Source organism: Suricata suricatta, chromosome 1 (assembly GCF_006229205.1).
Source record: "Suricata suricatta isolate VVHF042 chromosome 1, meerkat_22Aug2017_6uvM2_HiC, whole genome shotgun sequence".
NCBI classification, from domain to species: Eukaryota; Metazoa; Chordata; class Mammalia; order Carnivora; family Herpestidae; genus Suricata; species Suricata suricatta.
This window is the reverse complement of record NC_043700.1, coordinates 179,928,545-179,941,532: the sequence shown is the minus strand read 5'-3', so window position 1 is coordinate 179,941,532 and position 12,988 is coordinate 179,928,545.

Here is a 12,988-nt window from a genome sequence, read left to right as displayed (position 1 = left end):
TTATTTAGTACTTCCAAAATTCGTTATTTACATATCAGGAAGTTGGTTGTTTCCTTTGTCATTTTTGGACGATTATGCATTCACAGGAATTGAATCTCACTTTTAAACGTCAAATTTTGATTCTGCAAATGTGTTTGACTCTCCCTTCTCCTGATCAGTGAAGGTTTTTGGTAGAAAGCCAAGATAGGAAATGACTGCTTTCATGTCAGATTTAGGAAACATATATCTGGCTTGAGAGGCACCCAACAATGAATCTGCAAATCGTTCTTACAGTTAGAAGAAAAGAACTTAATGACAGTGTTTGCCATAATTACACTTCAAAAATCAAGTGGGAAAAAAAGCATGTTTCTAATAATTTAAGTTAAACATTTTCATTATGAAAATGGGAGGGGAAATAAAATGGCATAGGAAGGAGATAAAAGACCTCTGGTAAATCCACTATGAACTTTGATATACACCACTCTCGTTACCTATTCATTTATCTTGTAAATTAACATCATATTTTATTTACTATTTTGCTATTTGACTAGATAGTGGTTTTTTTGCTTAGCAATAATTTTGAGTGATTAAATATGCATCTGCAAGGTAATTTTAAGTGACATTTTAGTATTCCATTAGTTGGATGTAGAGTCCAATCACTATTGCTATTTTTCTGTTTTTTAAATTTTTAAAATTTTTATTTTTGAGAGAGAGAGAAAGAAAGAATGAGCAGGGCAGACACAAAGACACAGGGAGACACAGAATCCGAAGCAGCTTCCAGGCTCTGAGTTGTCAACACAGAGCCTGAGGTAGATCTTGAACTCATAAACCATGAGATCATGACGTGAGCCGAAGTCAGATGCTTAACCAACTGAATTACCCGGGTGCCCCATGTTTTTTTTTATTGCAATGAATAACCCTGTCTCTACTTCTGCATCTGCTATCTTTTTCATTGGGTATTCATAAGTAAAATTACACTTTCCATTAGCCTTAAATATTAGCAGCATATTTTTAAGTTATATTTTGTTATATTTTATATGTTACAAATATGTAACAGGGACATTTTTCTAGTATATTTCATGACTACAGAATTTTACACATTTCATAGTAACTAGGTTTCAAAGACGATAAAAATGATTATTATGAATATACTAAAATAAGCTGTGGTGTGACTCTGGGACTGATCCAATTTAGCTACAAGAAGTTAAGTAAGTTCAATTTTCTGGGCTATAGTATCTTCTGTAAAGGTGGGATTGGGTTGGATAATTACTGATTATACTTCAAATCCTAGTATTTTATTATGGCTCTGGATGTTTATTAAAGATCTGTTGGGATACAATTCATAATGCAAAGCAAGGAGAGACTTTTCTTCATAGTTCTCCAGCTCTCTAATCTAATCTCCACCTACAGATTATTCCCTATGTTCTGACATTGAGGATCCTGGCAGTGATGGATTTTCATCTTTAGAGTAGAAATAAAAGTGCACAGTAGCAAGGCAAATGCATCATAGTATTTTCATCCATACTGGGTCACTGACCATGACGGATTATGCAACAAGGAGTCCCTCAACAAAGAAAGCAAGACCAGACTATCTTCTTTGTTTTTGAAAATTGGTTTATTTAGTTTTATTTTTTCCTCATTTTTGTTTTCCACTTCTTTTCTTTTCAAGTTGTACTTTACAATGGCCAGCAGCCAGCAGGAGGCAAGGCACTGGGAAAAGCAGAATAAGCCCTACTGTGGTAGAGGCAATACTCACTTCCCCCAAAGCATTGCCCTGAAGTTATGTATCATATTACTATAACGATTGATCTGCCATATATTTATAAAGCATGACTTGAACCTAACTGCCCAGTGTCATTCTCCTTAGATAATATACTTGATTCCTGAAACTATGACCTTTGTGAACATCCTATATCTTGTAGTCCTTATGGGACATTTTTATCTAATACATTTCATGACTGAAGATTTTTACACATTTCACAACCATTAGATTTTCAAGTCTGGATTGTGCCAATAACAAATCAGGATATCTCTGATTCTCTGTGTGCCTGCTGGGAAGTTCTTTTAAATTGTCAGGAATTATTTTGAGTAACATAGATCTTTCTAGAAAAAAAGAAGTCAAGGGTGTCTGAGTGGCTCAATCAGTCAAGTGCCTGACTTCAGCTCAGGTCATAATCTCACTGCTTGAGAGTTGGAGCCCCCAATGAGGCTTTGCGCTGACAGCTCAGGGCCTGGAGCCTGCTTTGGATTCTGTGTCTCCCTCTTTTTCTGCCACTTCTCCCCTCAAGCCCTGTCTCTCTCTCCTTCAAAAATAAATAAATATTTTTTTAAAAGTTTAGAAAGAAGAGTTCAGTGAGAAAGAGGTTCTTATTACCGGCAGGACACAGGCCTTAGTCATGTCTGGAAGAGGTTTGAGATACTAATGAGCAACTGAGATGGGGTCTTTCACTATTTTGTCTGTTCAAGGAATATTGATTACTCTTTCCACATAACTTCAGAAAATAGCATTTAACCTAGTAATATTCTGAAGAGTAACTGAACCCACTAAACCCTTAGACTATCCTAAGCCTCATTGATTTTCTTCTCCCACAGACAGACATCTATTAGAATGCTTTTTAGTACAGGTGGCCTGGGAGGTATGTTTGTAGACATGTCTATTTCAAAGAAAGAGTTATATATCTTATATATTTGCCTGCAGCAGCCACCCAATCAGATGTAGGTGGAGTCATTCTAATCAAAACAGAGGCTTAAGAAGACACTCTGATAGTCCAAAGACTGTTAATTATGATCTGTGTTTTATAAACATTCAATGACATTACACCATCACTTACTCATTTTCCTTACTCAGTAAAACAAAATCATCTTGGTTAATTCTAATTAACATCTACTCTATCTTGTAGCCGAGTAGCCGAATGGAGCTGAGGAAAATATAGGAGGGAAATGACTGGTTTTATTTTACATTTATGATTCCTGAACTTGGTCCTTATTTTTGCACTGGAATCAAACTCTATTTTTATAGTCCATTCTCTGCTCAAATATTTTGAATTCCATTTCCACAAACCTCCAACACAAAAATTGTTCTTATGTCACTTAGACAATTGTAGGGATTAAAAGTGAATATCTACAAGTTCCCACCACCATGTTTACTTAAGTAGTCCGCACCCATACCCAGATACTTGCCCTCACACCATTTATCCAAAACTATTCTTCACAAGGCCACGTACTAAAGATGGTGACCAATTTTGAGTATTTGATTTACTGGATCTATCAGAAGCATTCAATGCAGCAGGATTCCATTTCTTTATTGGTTTTATAGGACCTCACAGTCTTGGTTTTACTTTTACATTGCTGATGATTAGTTCCTCAGCATTTGATCTTTAAATATATCTGCTTTAAGGTTTATAAACCCTCCACAGTGAAAACAACTAGTTTCATGACTCTATCTTTATATCTACTTATGCATCTGTCTACTTATCTACCTACCTACCTAATATCTACCTGTTCCAGGACTCCCCCAAATTCCAAATTCATACTTCCAGCTGATTAGTAAAATTTCTCCATGTGAAGATCTAAGAGGTGACTGAAATCTTGTGTGTACAACTGAATTTCTGATTTTTTCCTCCCAAACTTGCTCTGGTTCATTTCTTCCCTGTCTCCATTAATAGACAAACCACAGGCCAAAACTTTGATGCACACTTGACTCTCCTCTTTCAAATTTTACACCTCATCCAACCACAAAGCTTGTCACTTTGCATTTAAAGTATATCCAGAATGTAATCACTTTGATTTTCTTTCTTTTTAGAATAATCTCTCAGATATCTGTATGGCTCACACCTTCACCTCCTTTCCTTTTCATTGAAGGTTTTCCCTATAGTCTTTTGTAGCTAATTCTACCCTATTGCCTGCTTGCGTTTTTTCCTTAGCACCAATCACACTCTCCACGCTCTGTATTTTAAACATTTCATATTGTTATTTTCTCTCTCCACACAAGAATAGAAGCTCTCTGAAAATAAGAATCTTTTTTGTTTTATTTATTACTAGGCACACAATAGAGGTTTAATAAATATAAAAAATGTAATCTAAAATACTATTTTCTTTTTACTAATATATAATGTTCTTTACCCGGATTCTAGAATGGGGACTAACTGGATATTAATATTGGGCTTTTTGTAAGTTTTTTCAGATGACATGCTTATGAGAAAACTAGGAAATATTCATACATTCAAGATTTTTAATCTCTATCCTCTCAGGGGAAGAAATTGAATGTTTTAAGAGCATTTTGGCCACCACACTTATGTCTGCTAACTTCAGGAGGATATCTGTTAAGCTTCCTAGCTCCCTTGACTAAAATTTCCATCTTCCTTCCGGTCCTAATTCAATTTTATGACAAGTTGGACATGATTTGTCTTAACACTTACATTCCCCCGTCAAGGAAAATGCAGTCTGCTCAAACATATGGTCTCTTTTGGACAATATTTTAACTTTAATTTATTCTGCACACCCCTATGACTTGGCAGTCTCTGGGGACTTTGAATGCCTGGATTGAAGGCAAATCTGATGAAGGCCTTCTTGGACTCAGTGGCCAATGGGTGAATTCCTTACCATTCTTTCAGAGACAGTGACATTAATCTAAACTGAAAAATTCATCACCAGCATTTATAGCTCTGAATGGTAGCATATGGTGTTAATCTGGGAAAGTTTTACTTTTACACCTCAGTAGGCCAATGACCTAAATAGTTTTATAAAGAAAGAAACTTGCTGTTAATTACTAATCTTACGGGGTTTCTTCTTTATGAGAACAGAAAGGCAATATTTCTTCTGGATCTTAATTCTGGACATACATATCCTAGAACATTTCTATTGCAATTTAATTCTGAAAAGAAGGAAGATGAAAAGTCTATGGTAAACATTGTTACTCTCAGGTACTATTAGTGATCTATGCTTGGTTTTTTCTCCCAATAATGGCACCATTTCCTAAGATAAATTAAGATGTATAGCAAACCTATGTTTTGAAATTATATGTAAGAATTATAATACAATTGGAAATATCACTTTTTTATATTTAATGGACATATTTGAATTTAGGAAATAATCAAAAGCATTCTGAATTGTGCTAGGTGAATCACTGAGTGATCAATGTGGATAATAAACATGAACAAATAAACAGATTTGTAAATTTTTTTCTGAAGATGCCTCCTTAAATTTTATTAAGCTAGATCATAGTCATTATAATAAATAAATGTTTTAGTAATTAACCTACTTTGAATAAATACAGCCATACAGATTTTCACATTCTGGCATGTTTAGTATATAGTCACAGTAATATATAGTCATTGAATATTTTGGAAAAGAACACAGAAAAGATGACTTCTTATGATCAATGTATGTATTATAACAGTAAAAACAAATATTTGTATGTTAATATTTGTTAGCATTTTTCATTTACCAAGTAATATGCTATTATTTTTATTAACATCATTGATTTTTCTTTCAACAAATATCTATTGAACCTTTACTCTATGTCAACTATTGTTCTAGGAACTCATAATACATTAATAAACAGAGGAAAAAATGAAGATAACTACTCTCATAGAATATTAGATTAAGGGACACTTGCAGGAAACAATAGACATAGATTATAATAGGTAAAGGAAATTACAATATTGCTTGTGTTGAATTGCATCTCCCTAAAATTTGTATGTTGAAATCCTAAGCCTCATTACCTCTGAATGTGACCTTATTTGGAGATAGGGTATTTATTACAACAATAAAGTTAAAACGAGTTCATTGAATGAGTCCTAACACATTGTGACTGGTAAACTTACAATTTGAAGACAGGCATGCACACAGAAAGAACGTCATATGAAGATGAAAGCAGAGATTGTAGATGTTTCTGCAAGCCAGGGAGCACCAAAGTCGGCCAGAAAACCACCCGAAGTTGGGCAAGAGAAATCCTCTCATATCCCTCAGAATTAACCAACCCTACTTACACCTTGACTTCAAAGTTCTAACTTCCAGAAAGGTGAGACAATAAAGTTCTGTTTTCAAGCCCCTTGCTTGTGATACTCTGTTGTGGCAACCCTGGAAAACAAGTATAGAAAGCGGTGTGAGACAATGCTTTTAAAGATGGCCACCAGTACTTCCTGTTCTCTCCATGGGTATGTGCCAGTCTCATCGCTATGAGAACTCTATTTAACTTTGTTTCTGAGCTGGTCTTGTGACTTGCTTGGAACAATAGCACAAGGTGAAAGCAGGTCTGTGGCAGTGCCAGCACTAGTCTATAAATAACAGCGGATTCCACATTTGCTCTCTAGAAACCCAACCACAATGCTGTCAACTAGAAGCAGGTCTAGACTTCTGGAGGAAGAATAACTACACAAAGGGTAACTGACAAGTGTGGCCAATACCAGCTGACTGAGAGACCCGTGAGGTGGCCTTTCACATTCCAACCCCTACTGACACCTGCCCCTCCTCCTCACACAAATGCAGCCACAGAAGGAACTTGAACCAGTCAATCCTACATGGGACAAAGGAACTGCACAGTGGAGTCCTAGATAACCCACAAGACCATGAGTTTTGGAGTGGTTCGTTACACAGCACTATAAAATTAAAAAATGATCAGTTAGTTCCAAGGGAGAAAACAATTTAAATAGGGTGAAGGAATTGAGAGTATTTGTATGTGGTGGCAATGGTGGGGGAGGTGAGCATCATAGCAATTCTTAAAATAGACATAATTAATCCTCATAGCAATTCTTGAAATAGACATAATTAATACTAAACTTAAAGACAAGCAAGTGAGGTTCTAAGAGGTTAAGTGACATGATGACCGTTACTTCGTGAAGTCCAGATTCTCACTCATGGCATCTGAGTTGACCATTCTACCAAATAAACTATTGCGATTGGGAGGAGAATAGATCATTGGTGGTGGTAAAGTGTTATCAGAAAAATTTTACTCTTTCAGAAAGCAGCCTAGAATACATTTTTTTAAAAAAAATATGTCAAATAAAGTGTGAAGGTTAATTTTCTGTGTCAGCTTTATGGCAGTTTTCAGGATGTATTTGTGAGAGTGTTTGTAGGTGAGATTAACATTTGAATCAGTAAACTAACTAAAGTAGATTGCTCTCCCTAACATGGGTGGTCCTCATCTAATCAGCTGAAGGTGTGAATAAAATAAGAAAACTCACCTCTCACAAGTAAGAAAAACTATTCGTGACTGACTGCCTTCAAGCTGTAACATCAGTTTTTCCTCCTTTTGGACTTAAACTGACACATCAGCAGTTCTGGGTCTCGAGCCTCCTAGCCTTCAGACTGAAACTGTCCCATTATTATTTCTGAGCCTCCAGTTTGCTGACTGCAAATCTGGGTACTTGTCAGCTTCTATAATCAGTGAGCTAACTCCTTATAATAAATCTATAAATACATATTCTATTGATTCTGTTTCTCTGAAAAACCATAACGCACACTGTATTTTCCATTCCTTATTATGTAAAAAATAAAGTACCTATTAAAGTTGAATAGAATGCCAATGTACCCATGCTAAAGATAAAATGTAATTAGTACATATTTGAGAAAGAAATATTGCTTTTGCTTTGATGCTGGCATCTGGGATTTAGAGAGTAATTTTGGAAACTCAGTCTAAAACAACTTTTAAAAAAGGTTATAAAAATCTTGGGGGCCTGGGGGACTCAGTCAGCTGAGCTTCTGACCATGGATTTCATACAGGTCATGATCTGAGGGTCATGGGATCAGACCCTGCACCACTGACTGCTGGAGCCTGATTACAATTCTCTCTTGGGGTGCCTGGGGGGCTCAGTCGATTGAGCATCCTACTTTGGCTCAGGTCATGATCTCGTGGCTCGAACCCTGCATGGGGCTCTGTGCTGACAGCTCAGAGCCTGAAGCCTGCTTTGGATTCTGTGTCTCCTTCTCTCTCTGCCCCTACTCTGCTCACACTCTGTCTTTCTGAAAAATAAAAATGATAAATACATTGGAAAAATTTTAACAAAAATGATTCTCTCTCTCTTCCTCTGCCCTTTTCCCTGCAATGCTTTCTCTCTCTAAAATAGAAACAAACAGGGGGTACCCGGGTGGCTCAGTCAGATAAGTGTTTGACTTTGACTCAGGTCATGATCTCACCATTCATGAGTTGGAGCCCTGTATCAGGCTCTGTGGTGATAGCTCTACCTGCTTCGGGCTCTCTCTCTCTCTCTCTCTCTCTCTCTCTCTCTCTCTGCCCTTCCCCTCAAAAAACATTAAACTATTTAAAAATAATAAAAATAATAAAAACAAACAATCAAATAAATAAATAAGTAAATAAGGTAAAAAAATCAAAGAAAAGTAAAACTTAGGAGAGGGGCTTGCTAATATAAATATGGTAAAGCACATGAAAAGCCTGCATGAGACTCATTATATCCAAATTGAATTTTCCATCTAGATTCTTTTATATTTTAAATCATTTAGATTATTTAAATGATTTAAAGTAATATATTCATGGAAAATTGGGAAAAAAATCAAGAGAAATAAACCATATGTAATCATGTGCATTAGAGATCTTGCAATTTTTGTCTCAAAGCTTCTTTTTCTTAACACGATAGTTGCATTTCTAAGCACAATTATATGAGAAAAGAGTAAATTTTAAAGGAGAATAAATTGTTCATGGGGTTTAAGACATAATAACAAAGGAAAATGTCACATCTTTAATGTATTTTGTTGTGGTAGGCAAAAACAATAATTTGATGAAGCAAAATTCATCCAATAAATAAATAAGGTTCTTTCCTTTATCCTTCAATCTTCCAGACATTCTTAGTTTCTCTTATTATCTTTTACACCGACCTTGTAATTTTGATTGTTGCATTGTTCACAATCACCAAAGATCAAACAAAGATAAAATGACAACTAAGGTTTAAAAAGAATAAAGTTAAGAAATAGAAAAGATGCTAACAGAATAATTAGCTGAAAAATACCTCAGTATTCCTATGATTTCTCCTAGGAAAATAGATGTATCACTCTCATGCACCCTGGACCCGGGTCTCCATTTTATCACAACTAGTAGTAGTCTGTGCAATGTGAATAATGTTTTCTTATTAATCAAATTCCAATTATCCTATTCACTCTTTGAAAACTCACAGTGTAGAAGTGCCTACTTGTCTTGTACAGCACTTCTCTTGAAAATGAAGCAGTTTTCCTCTCTGTATTTTTGAATAGAATTAGAAAATATGTTTTGTGGGTTTTGGCCAGTACTCTTTTCATAAATTGCATTTTACTAAGTGAAACAAAACAAAACAAAAACAAACAAATACAAAACAAGAAACCCACTTTCTTTAAAAAAAATTTTTTTTAATATTTATTTATTTTTGAGAGACAGAGTGCAAGTGGGGGAGGGGAAGAAAAAGAGGGAGACACAGAATCCGAAACAGAGTGCAGGCTCTGAGCTGTCGGCACAGAGCCCATCATGGGGCTTGAACCCATGGGCCCTGAGATCATGACCTGAGCTGAAGTCAGAGGCTTAACTGACCGAGTCACCCAGGTGCCCCCAAACCCACTTTCCAACAGAGGTTTCTCTTTGATGAAAAATGTATTAGTTTTTGTTATAGGAGAAAGGCATATAGGTGATTAAGTAGGCATAGATTCATGCATCTTCATTATTAATTTGCTGTATGACTTTGGTCATGCCATACCAACTTTAGGAACTCTCTCTCTCTCTCTCTCTCTCTCTCTCTCTCTCTCTCTCCGTAGTAGTAGTAGTAATTATAACAATAAAAAGAATACCCATTAGTAGAGTTTTGTGATGGTTAAAGATAATATATAATAAATGACTTCAAAAATTTTTTTCATGTTTATTTATTTTTGAGAGGAGACAGAGCACAAGTGAGGGAGGAGCAGAGAGAGAGAGGGAAACACAGAATCTGAAGCAGGCTTCACACTCTGAGCTGTCAACACAGAGCACAATATGGCATTCAAACTCATGGACCACAATATCATGACCTGAGCTGAAGTCAGACAGACTCTTAACGCACTGAGCCACCAGGCGCCCCTCCATAAGAAATAACTTACTCTTAAGCACTTGATTACAAGAGTTGTTGTCTCTGATATTGTGGCTCTTTTTGATGTCATTATATTATTACTACTCTTTAGGCAAGTAAAAATACTTCATCTGTTTTAATGACCTCAGTCGTGATGAAACAGTACTCCTCCACCCTGAAAGACCTGGCAATGCAGGTACCACATGTAGAAACAGACCAATGATATAAATACAAGTGAGTTTGATTCCAAAATCCATACCTTCATGGTTATAAAGACTGTCCCTCTTGAAGCGTGAACATTTATATAAAAGAAGAAATGCCATATTTGATTTTTAGCAAGTAACCTGTAAATAACTGGGCCATAATGTTTCTAATTTCATGACTGCGTCCTGAGGAGCATAAGAAATACATTTATTCCTTTTGAGCCTCAGTTTCTTCATCTTGAAAAAGTAGGAGAAAACATTAGTTATATTAATATTCACATTATAAGACTGCTATAGTCAACTGGTCGCTTCATAAATACCATACCATACACAAACATGCACACACATGTATGTACATACATAAGTGCTTTATACATTGTAAAAATACTCATACAAATAATGTTAATGGAATATCACAGCAATCAAATCATATATAATACAGGGAATTTGTCATACTTTATAAATTTTCAATACATAATGTTAAATATGTTCAAAAATATAAAATGAACTTAATTAAGTTAAGTTAGAATTCTTACTAAATATAAACATACAGGTTTTCCAACACATTACTTTTCTGTAAAATTGTTTTGGGCATTTCTCTGGTTTTCGTATTATGTTTGTAGATACTTATATTTCAGTCCATTATAAAATTATACTTCAATCCAGATACAATTTTGTAAGAGTTGTTAATTTACCTTACATACCCAGCCATGTGTGCAGAGTGTGACACTTTTTTAGAAAGATAATCTTTGCTCTCATGAGCACCAATAGCTCTTCAAAATGACACTCCAGCGACATTGTTCCTGGCCAGATACTAATCCTTACCACATGGAAAAGTTCAACATGACCAAAGATTTTATCATTAGTTACTGTCTTCCTGGAGAAAGTCAGATTTGTGAAAAGTATATAAAAATTCTAACACCCATCTAAATAAATTATACATATATGAGCAAATGTGGAAGCCATTTGCTCTAGTGCAAAAATCATCATAACTACATCCAGATAGAATTTTAGAACCTCATACCCAAATCCTGCCATATCTTTTACCTGTATCATGGTTGGGTTTTTTGGGTTTTTTTGTTTTGTTGTTGCTGTTATTTTATTTTATTTTTATGCTTGTTAGCAAGGATGGTTTCTGTATTTACATGTAATTTATTAGTTCAAATAAATCTGTATCCTAGTCTTTAAAATTCCTTTACAAATCAAGTTTTCTTAGCAATTTAGTCTGATCTAAGTAACCATGGAGTTGTTGGGATTAAAATAGTCAGTTTGGAAATCACTTAGAACTGTGCCTGGCACACAGTAAGAATTCAATAAATTATAATTTTGGTTATTATTAATAAAACAAATTATGCTGCAAAGGCTAGAGGGGAAAATTTCTTTACTTCTGCCAGCCATTGTGGTTTTTCTGATCTCAACATATCTTAAACAATATAAATTATGAAAGTGAGGCTCAGTTTACTTATCTGCAAACTTTGATTTACGTATAATCATTAAGGTGACTTTAGGGAGTGTGTAAATAAACATTTTTCAAAAAACAAACCAAGGCCCAGAGAGGTTTAGAATTTTCCCAAAGTCGCAAAGCAGGTAAGTAGTAGAGACAGAGTTAAACCCATGTTTTTCCATTTTATATAAAATCTCTGTGAGCTGTTGATCCAGAAATAGATATTACTTATGGATATGTCCCAAATTCCTAGGCTGCCTGGTTCAGGGAGATTTGTGTGATAATTTCCACATAGCAAAGATAACTTTGTAAAGAATAACTGAATTATGCTTCAGTTTCTTTCTTCAATAAAGCAGGATAATAAACTGGATTAGTCAGCTTGTTGTAGGTTATGTTGTGAAATAGACAACCCCTAAAATTTCAGAGGCTTGGAAACAAAGATCCATATATTGTAAAATGTAGAGTCGATTTTAATTCTATTGCATGTGCTTACTCCTTTTGCTAGCCAGGATAAATAAACATTTTTACTGGACTTGCCCATCCTCATGGTAGAGAGATAGAAGAAGACCCTTGTGGAGATTCACACTGCTTCATATTTCTTCTGTTTGGACATGTGCAGTTGCAGTCTTGTCACACTGCATTGGCTATAGTAGGTCACATGATCACACCCAAAGTCGTAGCCTTACATTGCTCCCATAGAAGGCACGTTCAGAGACATGAGTGTCTATTTCTTTACCAGGAGGAGGGAGAAAAGAGGATATAGTGGTGGCAAACTAATGTACGTAATAATGTAATCTATTGCAGAGCTCATTATAACAGATTTTTTAAATAACAAAGATGGACAGTGTTTAGGAAATTGTTAATTGTGGCCTTCCTTTACTAAATACTGACAGTTAAGACCCTTCTGACATCAAATGTGTGTGTGTGTGTGTGTGTGTGTGTGTGTGTGTGTGTATTTCCCTACACAAGCAATTACCTGTGACACCATCTGGGTGCCCTAGAATTCAATTCAATTCTGACACTAACCAGAGTTAGCCCAGACCCTTCAGATTAAGGTCTCAGTCCCTTTGACTCCTGTATTTGTTGTTATTATTTGATGGTATGCCTGTCTTCCTTACATCCTCCGTGCTGGGACCCCATTCAGTAGTAAAGGTATTTTTGTAAATCAGTGAGAGAAAATTAACTTGTGTTTTCCATTTAGATAATCTGTGATTTTCATTTTGTCCTAATTTGGATTGGGGTTAAGGCATTCTCAGTACTGGTTTTACTGTTTCTTTGCATGTTATCTCTTATAAGGCTCATAACAGCCTGGTGATGAAGGTAAAATTTTCACCTTTTCC